The sequence below is a fragment of the Neophocaena asiaeorientalis genome, unplaced genomic scaffold (assembly GCF_003031525.2).
Source record: "Neophocaena asiaeorientalis asiaeorientalis breed wild unplaced genomic scaffold, Neophocaena_asiaeorientalis_V1.1 scaffold180, whole genome shotgun sequence".
NCBI lineage: Eukaryota > Metazoa > Chordata > Mammalia > Artiodactyla > Phocoenidae > Neophocaena > Neophocaena asiaeorientalis.
The window spans coordinates 3913904-3924209 of NW_020173697.1; positions in this window are offsets into that span (position 1 = coordinate 3913904).

The window sequence follows — 10306 nt, forward strand, 5'->3', positions numbered from 1 at the left end:
CTCCTGTCCTCGCACGGCATTCATGGGCTTCACTCCAGCCTGGGGACAACTGGTCCCCCTCACAGAGGCAGCAGCAGTAAATTCTCCTCCGGCACGCACGGGGGTCCTTCTGTCCCTGTAGACCCCGGAGCTCACTCCCTGCTGTAGAGTCCTCTTGAACAGGATTTAAGGTGTCTCGAGAACAGCTCTCTCCCCTGGGAGACTCACTTCTGGTCGCTCATGCGTGCTTGCCTCACCACTGGCACCCGGTCCACCGGGTCGGCTCTTCGCTCTCTCGCCTGTAGAGTCCCGGACACCACTGCTCATTTCCCGCTCACACCTGTACTTCATAGACTGCTCGGTGTTCTTTCCCTGATCCTGCAGCGCCCTCTCCTGGACGTTCACTCTCCAAACACCTTTGCAGTTGGGCAAGATGCCTGAATTCAGAGCATTCAGAGGGGCTTTGCTCTCCTGACTCAAAAGCAGCAGGGATGTGTCTGTTACGTCCTGTAATTTATCCCTGAAGTTAGATGCAAAGGAAGCAAGGTTTCCTACAGTATGTGCCCCTCACGCATCCAAAGACAGAGATGGATGGGCATCTAAGTTTTCTGCCATGACATCAAAATTAAAGGAAAATCCCAGCGACATCTCTCCCAGTATATTAGAAATATGGATCTAGAACACCATGGGCTAGCTCCCTCCTCTCTTCTATTCGAGGGAAAATATCCTCAACTTCTTTAGAGTTCAGTAAACCTATCAGGTCAGCAGTCTTCCTGGGAAGCAGCAGCAGGTACACCTACAAAGACTCGGTGAACCACGCCCTAAAGCAGTTGGTTCTCGCTGAAAGATCTCCTTCGAGGTGCACGACAGCTTGATGCTTTCTGTTAACCCAAGGCGTAAGCCTGTGCACGAGGGGTGAAGTTATTCAACATTACAAATGTATTTCCTAGATTCCATCTATGGGGTTCCAGTTATTTCTAACAACTCCAGAGTGCGTGTGTGCAGTCTCTAGCCTGGAAGCCGACCATTCCACTAGATTCGGGATCCACTAGATTCAGGAGGCCCGTGGCTCACAGACGGAATGGCATCTCCTGCTATTGGGCCGAGAGGAGCGTTACTAGTCATCACCCACGGGAAGAAGATTCGCTGTTTTGTGCAGTGTACAGTGCGGGCCACCTGCTCCAGAACCATCTGCGGTGCCTGGTAAATATGCACGTTTCCAGGCTTAGCCCAAAGCCACACACCAGAATTTTCTAGGGTCTGAATGCTAGAAACTGCAGATTGAAGAACCACTGCAGGTAATTCTGTGCACACACAGCAGAGTGTGAGAGCCGCGAGACAAGACAGTCAAAGACGGAAGTGCGAGAGAAAGGATGCTGCGTTTAGAAACCTGTGTGACCGCCGTACCTGAAGGCCTCCTCCTCCACTGACCTGAGCAATCGAAAAGCAAAAGCATGGATGAAAAAGGCAGAAGAGGAAAAGAAGAGGCAAGAATCAGGATAACAAGAGAAACACTCCCATTTATAAGATGGGTGTTAAAGATGCCATTAGGGGTGTTGAAACAACAAATAAAAGCAAATGCCTATTTTCTTTTTCTTTTTGGTGGTACGCGGGCCTCTCACTGTTGTGGCCCCTCCCGTTGCGGAGCACAGGCTCCGGACGCGCAGGCTCAGCGGCCATGGCTCACGGGCCCAGCCGCTCCGCGGCACGTGGGATCCTCCCAGACCGGGGCACAAACCCGCGTCCCCTGCATCGTCAGGCAGACTCTCAACCGCTGCGCCACCAGGGAAGCCCCAAATGCCTATTATTTAAGGAGACGAAGGTCATCGCAAAGATCTGAAAGCCGCGAGCAGAAGTGTGTGTTGTCAGGAATGGCAACAGGGTTAAGGAAGCTTAAGTCTACAGCATGAGTTTTTAATCACAGACATGGATTCTTTTAGAAGAGTGTTTAAATATGCTTTTTGAAATAAATTTTACTGAGCACAAAGATATGCAATAAATTCTAACACTGAGTGTGGCTGCCGTGAAATCTTCCTCCCTCGGGGTCTACAGGGTTGGTTCCAGGCAGGCAGAAGCGCCCTCTGAACATTCTAGGTTCTTCTTTTCCTGCTAAGTCTGGAAGCTTTGACATGTCTGCTTTTGAGCTCTGATTATTAGCTATTTTATTGGTGAAATCAGCATTCTTGGCTGTCTAAAGGGAAGAGAGGAAGGAAATTTAACTTTTATTTCTGAAAGTAGATGCAAAGGAGCTCCCTGTTCCCACAAAGTGATGTCCCACCCACATCATGCCATTAAACACCCCTGCAGACAGTAGCACAGAACTAACAGTTAAATCATCTCACGCCTGATACAGCAGGAGCTGTGTGTCCCGGAGCACTGATGGCGGGAAGGGAAGACCTGGCCACTGATGATGAACTTTTATTCCCACTCGATTCTTTGCAGTGTTGCCAACGATACCTGCATCATGGGAGCTCTGTCCCTGAAAGCCGTGTGGGAAGGATGGACAAGGGCCTTATTGTTGATGTAAAATGGGGAGAATGTAAGAGAGGAAACATGTACTGAATTCTGACAGAATGCTCAATATTTTAAATCACTTTATTTCATGTTCACCCTATGCAGTAGACATCATTAACTCAACTAATCTATTAGACAGGGGAGACTGGTATTCAGGGAGGTTAAGTATTTTGACTGACATGCATCTAGAAAGCAGGGAAGTCTTCAACCCTGCATCTGTCGAAAAATCTGATTCGTTCAAGGATTAAGTATTACACAGTGAATCAGAATTCAGTAAATGTTAGTTCCCTTCTCCTTTAAAAATGAGGCCTCCAGAGTCTCATGGGGTGAAGTAGGATCAGATTGTCTAGTTACAGCTCCAGCTTCAACTCGGGCTCCTTACGGGCAGGAAACATATTCATCACGCTGTTCATACCCATGGTAGATGTACACGGTTTATCTGCCGAATATTAAGTGCTTAAACAAGATTTTAAAAGATAGCATTAAAGATTCAGTTCCTCAGCCAAAAGACCCAAGAAATGACTGGAAAGTCAAAAAAGCAGCAAAAGGGACAAAGCTGAATATTTTAACATAACCAGGTCGAGGCACTCGTGTTGACACTGCCTAGTCAAAGAGCCACATCAAAATGAAAATCATGGCTTTCTTCTTTTTTAACCAAGAAATCTCCTGCCTCTTTCTCTTCTTTTTGCTGGAGGCTGATCACAGATCCGTCACCTCCAAACCTCTGCACTCCCCACCCTGTTCTCGGTGCTGGCATGGTGTCTGAGACCCGCAGGGCGTCCGTGACTGTGAATTCCCAAATCCCTGTCACGACTAGAGCCACTATGAACAGCCATCAGTAGTGTGTGTGTGTGTGTGTGTGTGTGTGTGTGTGAAGGTCAAGGAATGTCTGGGCTTTGAGTTCCAAATGATTCCTCGAGGACTCACTCAGGCATACAGAGCTCTGGCCTGGCTCCGTGGCCTCCACCAAGAGCTCTGGTAGATAACTAACTGCAAAACCCTCCAAGCCGACCAATACGAAGGTAGGTCCTTCGTACACCTAGGAGCCCCGGTTAATCTGAAATTCATGTTCATGAATCCACGTCTTCTTTCCTTGAGCTCCAACACACAAGTGCAGACACACAGCTACAAACGAGAGTGTCTGGTGAGTGAGGGAGGAGAGAAATACGAAAATCTATTAAATCTAAGATTACAGGCCCAAAATCAGTTATTTGAAATGGAATATTCCCTCGATGGTGAATATTACTTCTGCCTTTCAGTCTTAAATCACATAAGACATTCTTCACCTCGGTTTTCTAAAAGTTTCAGTTAGCTATTTCTGATGCGTTTCTTACGCTAAAAATTAATCCGAAGTCTGTGCTATGACCAGCGACTTCCACTGTAACCAGCAGCGTCTAACTGTGACCTAGTGCACCTTGGGGCCTTCCTAAAACCCCATCAGACTCACCTCGGGCCCACGTGGCTGAGTAATAGGACCAACTCCACTGCAGTCACAGCAGAATCCAGGGGCAATTTTACTTGTCATCTTGAAAAAGCTCAGACCTTGCTTCCAGATTCAACTTCCTCTTGAACCTGGATGTCTGTTTTGCCTGGTTTGCGCTTCAGCAAGTTGTCATTTCTCTTGCTTTCGTGCAAACCCTGCAAAATGCCAACGTAGCTGGACTTTTTACGGACTATGTTTGAACAGCGGTCTGCTTTACTACCCTGTCGACTGGCTCAATTTGTCTTCATGACAGCGAGTTAAATGGGAGCACTATTTTTATACGGAGAAGAGGGGTTTTTTTAAATGAAAAATGAGCAACGTTAAATCTACAAAGGGTTGTGGGAAACGAGTCCATTTTGTTTCTCTGAATTTTGGAGCCTGGGCACTGCGCTCTGTAAATCCGTGGGCACCCATGTGGGTGTTTGGAGAGCACCCAGTGTACTCTCCGTGGCAGGCTGAACCACCAAAGTTGTAGAAGGTCTACTGGACCATGTAACCCAATCCCTGACTGCAGCAGATTTCTTTAAGTAACAGATGTTGCATTGGTTTGAGGCATCGGGATATTCATGCTAAAATAGATTCTATGACTTCCCCTGAGGAAATGACAACATAGGCACCTGAATATCATTTTCCACGTGACATATTAACAGATATCAACGCGCAAATGATCTGATCTAACCTCCTGCCTAAGCTCCATACTCTGTCTCCCAGCTGACTTCTTTCTTACGACATGGAACATAATTTTCTCGTTATCAAAGAATAAACAAAGAATTACCTGCCTCCCCAAGGAAAGAAGCACTGTGATTAAGGAAGAAAAAGAAGGCAAATAAAGAGGAAGAGAACTCGGACGCCTTAACCACATCCACTCAAAGTTCCACCCTGAGGGCCACAGGACATCAGCGGATTGACCGACCCGTCTGTGCTCCATTTGTTTTGTGTATTTTAATGTCATTTATCTCCATAAACAAGACAGTCCTTCCCCTAAAAATAAGAGTGAAAATGAGGAAGACGACTAGCTACAATCTGTAAAACCGCTCACTGTTCTGCTTCTGCTCTGGTGGTCCGTAACCTGGGAAGAGAGTCCACGAACTTGGACTGGAAAGAAACGCCTCTTTATCATTTCAAATGCCTTCCGGTGAATTTAGTGTCGCATTCAATTGTCAATGTAGAAGAGAAGTGTTAGTGGTGTCTGTGTCATTTTGTCACAAACAGCACAGACAGGTTCACATCACGCTACAGTTGTCACACATATCTCAAATATTATTTATGCCCGTGCCTAATTTGAAATCTTGGTAGTTATTAAACCCACTTCCAGACTGCATCCAATTCTCCTGCTCGCCAGCTATTGGATCACCCCCCATCCCATAGTTATGCAGTTAATAGTGAAATCACATACATGCAAATTGATGCTCAGAAAATGACTTTGTTCTCCAGTGTTCCACATCTACAGTAGTTTGCTGACCAAAGTCAGAAGAGGTTGAAAACTTAAAAGTTTCACACATCCGGACAGTTCAAATCTCCATTCTTAATCCTCTGTAGGACAGTACAACTTGTGAAACGTGAATAGTTCACGGTCCATAAGCAGTGAGCTTTCGCACTGATAAACATGGAAAAGATGACTGAATTTTAACTTGTCTCTATTTTAAGTGGTTTGTCCTGTCAATTAACACATGAATACAGAGGCACGCACATCACTCTATCAAAAACCCATAAGGAGATTCATAGGTTTTACCAGATTGCTCAGAGGTGTCTGTGTTAGTTCCCTACCGCTGCTGTTAAAATTACCACAAATTTACAGGCTTACAACAACACAGGCTTATTATTTTACAGATCGGGAGATCAGAAGCCCAAAAAATGGGTATCATGAAGCTAAAACCAAGGTGTCAGCAGGGCGCCGCCCCTTCCTGCAGGGGAGAATCTGTTTCCAGCTCTGGAGATGACCACGTTTCTCGGCTCACATCAGCGACCACATCACTCCAGTATCTGCTTCCATCATTCTATCTTCTCTCACCATCCAGCCCCCGTCTCTCACTTACAAGGAAACTTGTGATCCTACCGGGCTCACCCAGATAACCCAGGGTAACGTTAACTGAAGCTGCAGAGTCCCCTTTGCCACGTAAGGTAACATTATTCTCAGGTCCCAGGGATTAGGACACGGGTATCTGTGGGGGGCCACTGTTGTGCCTCTTACAGTGTCCATAAAACACACACACGCACGCACGCAAGTTAAGAACCCCTCTTCTTTTTCCTACCACCCTTTCTGATATTGCAGACATATCAGTAACACCCTCCACAACAAAAAATAATGTGTCGTGCTCTTCAACTGTGTTAAAAATATAGTTTACCTAATCATTACTCTAGAGATTCACAGTCACCTTCTAGAGAATAGGGCAACACCGGAATCATAAGAACTCAATGGAACATGAGAATATACACAAGATCTAAGAAGTCAAAAAAGTCTAGAATTTATACAAAACTGGTACAATGTATTGAATAAAGCACAATGATTTCAAAGAGCATATGCATCTTACATCCTGCTGAGATATCAACGTCAAAGCTTCAGAAGTCTTTTTTTCCCTAGACAATTTGTCCTTAAATCGAGGTCAAAGCCGACTGGCAAGGGCAGCACTACAGAAAGCAGTTGCCAGAGTTAACTTCTATTTCTTTTTAATCTTATGAAACGGCTCTCAACTTGCCATGCGATGTTGGAAAATGTATGCAATGGTCATTTCCTGGCACTCACACCACACTCTCCCTCTCTCTGCCAGAGAAGTACTGATCAGTTTATGTGATATCCTTAGATGTTTAAAAACCTAAAACAAAAGGTGAAAGTACAGTATCAAGTGTTTGTAACTGATCAGTTCGAGCTACAGCTCAGTCCCTTCTGCTGCGCTGCTCTCTTGTTCCCACCTACGAAAAGAGACTGGGGTCCGTGGGCTTCCCAGAGCCTGACGTGATGGCGGGGAAATAGCTCTTATTTCTTCAACCTGGAGCCCACAGCCTCTGTTGTATTCTTTCGTAAATACCTGACTCTACAATGCGTTTACATCTGCAAGGTACCTCACATCCTCTTAGAGATTAGCGGTGACTACCTTCAAATAATAACCATTAACATGAAGTATTTTAACCATGTAATTTGTTTACATGATTTTAAAGCTCTAAAATAGCTTATTTATGTGAACTAGATCATAGTTTTCTCTTTTATAATAATAATATTTTTATTATCATATATGGACTTATATACACACACATCATATACATACACACCATGTCAAAAAGTCAGGTGTTTTTTTTTTTTTAAAAGAACAGATTAGCAGAAATGTTTCTATTCCCGATATAAATGGTAGTAATCAGGCAGGCAAAGGTTTCGGCTACTTTTTACCTTGTTGCTTTTTTATTACAAACCTGCTGCAGAAAGCGTTTTACTCTAGAATGAAAATCACATTATAAGTCTCAAAATAAAATAATTTAATAGAAAAAAAAAATTCTCCAGATATTCTTAAACACTTTTGCAGAGTCGCGGTTTCCTAACCAAACTTGAAGCTTTCTTGAATCCAATGGACTTTAAGAGCCAATTTTTGTCCTTTCCCTCATTTACATACAAATTCTTTTCTCCTACTTAAATGCCATCAAGTTATCTTAAATTAGTGTTGAGGTGGGACAATGGGAAAAGTGGAATAGTCTAGGAGATAAAATAATTATTGTTTTTGCAGTCCAGTGCAGCTGACTGCCTTTGGGCCTGTGCTATTTAACAAAAGAAGCTCGGAAGGGACCCTTTGCCTGTCTGCCTGCATCCCTGGAGCACCACTGCCATCGCAAGCCGTTCCTTCCAGTGGTGAATCTCTCCTGAATAACTTGCTACACTTACAGCACTCTAGCACCGTATCGAGATTATTATTTTGGATAATTTTGCTCCACCAGGTTAAATATGTGCAACCGAGAGATTGTTTATGTATTTGTTTACTTGCTTTTGTTATTCATTACTAGGAGAAAAGTTAAAAGACATTTGGCGAGGTGGTGTTGTACAATGGGGGTCAGCAAACCTGAGCCCTGGTCTCAGGTGAATGACAACCACTACCCACCTCTCATGGGACCTTAAGTGATGAATTACCTCTCAGGGCCTCAATCACCTCATCTTTTTGTTTTGGTTTTTTTCAGAAACATTCTGGTTCCTCTGATATAATGATCTGAGAATCACGATTTTTACAGTTTATAAAACAGAGGGGGGCTTCCCTGGTGGCACAGTGGCTGAGAGTCCACCTGCTGGTGCAGGGGACACGGGTTCGAGCCCCGGTCTGGGAAGATACCACATGCCGTGGAGTGGCTGGGCCCGTGAGCCATGGCCGCTGAGCCTGTGCGTCCGGAGCCTGTGCTCCGCAACGGGAGAGGCCACAGCAGTGAGAGGCCCGCGTACCGCAAAAAACAAAACAAAAAAACCCACAAAAAACAGAGGGTAATCATTTAGTAAACATGAATGGACATTCATTATATGACCTTTCAGGCCAGGTTTGTGTACACTTTTCTTGGGTATCGGTGAAGATGTCTTTATTTCAACAATGGCAACGAATATTCATGAATTCTATCATTGCTATTATGAAGATACATCAGGATTTTAATGAACTGTCATCTTTTTATCCTTAAAAAGCCATTGGCACAACTACTTAAAATTTAGAATGATCCTGTGTCTTACTCTGATACAAAAATAGATGTCCCGGGCTTCCCCGGTGGCACGGTGGTTAAGAATCTGCCTGCCGATGCAGGGGACACAGGTTCGAGCCCTGGTCCGGGAAGATCCCACATGCCGCGGAGCAACTAAGCCTGTGCACCACAACTACTGAGCCTGCGCTCTAGAGCCCGCGAGCCACAACTACTGAGCCCGTGTGCCACAACTATGGAGCCCGCACGCCCTAGAGCCCGTGCTCCGCAACAAGAGAAGCCACTGCAATGAGAAGCCCGTGCACCACAACGGAGAGTAGCCCCCGCTCACCGCAACTAGAGAAAGCCCGCGCCCAGCAACGAAGATCAAACACAGCCAAAAATAGATAAATAAATTTATTAAAAAAAAAAATAGATGTCCCCATGTCCCACCCCATGCTGTGCTCCATGGATCTCCAAAACCTTAATATACAGATTTCATGTGGGGCTCTAGTTATAGGATATACTGTTTTGCAAATATTTTAATAAACCTTAAAAATTAGAGTAAAGCAGCTGATATAGCACCAATGAAACACTGCTTTTTGCTTAAAGGTCATTTTAAAAATGTAGAGTAAAATGGGAAATGCAATTCTCTTAACAGCTAGAGCCACATCTCCTCATTGGGGTTGCCCTGAGTTTTGGGTGAAGCTGAGCTGTGGTAGATGAGAGAGAAATCTGCTGGGTTTTGCAGACAGGGAGAGGGTCAGGTAGAGAGAGGAAGAGAAAAAACCGGGCTGTGTGAAAAGCAGGACTGCAGTGTGACCTCTGCACGAGTCATTTCAGTGATGGCTGCAATTATTCAAGCCTGGGTCGGAGGGAACTGAACACTGAGAGGCTGGTCTCTGCCTCTAGACCAGAGACCAGCGAAAGTCCTTCCAAAAGGGCCAAAGAGCAAACCTTTCAGGCTCTGCGGGTCACGGGGTCTCTGTCGAAGCTACTCCACCCTGCCCTTGTGCATCAAGCCGCCCAGCATATGAATGAGGGGTGTGGCCCACGACTGTTCTAATAAAACTTTACTTTGGACACCAACGTTTCAATTTCGTATACTTTTCACGTTTCACAAAATATTGTTCTTCTTTTAACACTTTTCAACCACATAAAAGCATAACACCATTCCCAGCACGAGGCCAGCCTGCGGGTCAGGGTCATAGTTTGCAAACTGTTGCTCTAGGCTCAGGAAGGGGCAAAAGAAACAAAGGAGCATTTGCCTGGAGAGTGAGGAAGAGACCCCAGTCATGCAGTAGTTGTAAGGAGAGCCCTGGACTGTCACTGACTGGGAAGGACACTTTGATTGATTTTAACCAGATCGCTAAGAAGTAGCTGGGCCCCCAGGGACGTTGAGATTACAGGGAGGACAGATGGGAAGTGTTGGACAGGTGTATTAATTAGGAGCCTGCAAATAACTCAAAATAACTTGGACCAGTGTGAGAAAAAAAAAATAGGGTCAGGTGGAATTAGTGTAAGGACACCATGTGTCTCAACAAACACAAGTATGAAGTAAATCTCTAAACGTGCAGAAGAGAAGTAAGTTCTTTGGAGTTAAGACGACAAAAGCCTTTAAAGAAGAGTTGGATTTGAAAGTCCTAAGGGAAGGGACTCCCGACAAGAGCAGCAGTTTGAGTGAAAGGTCAGAGG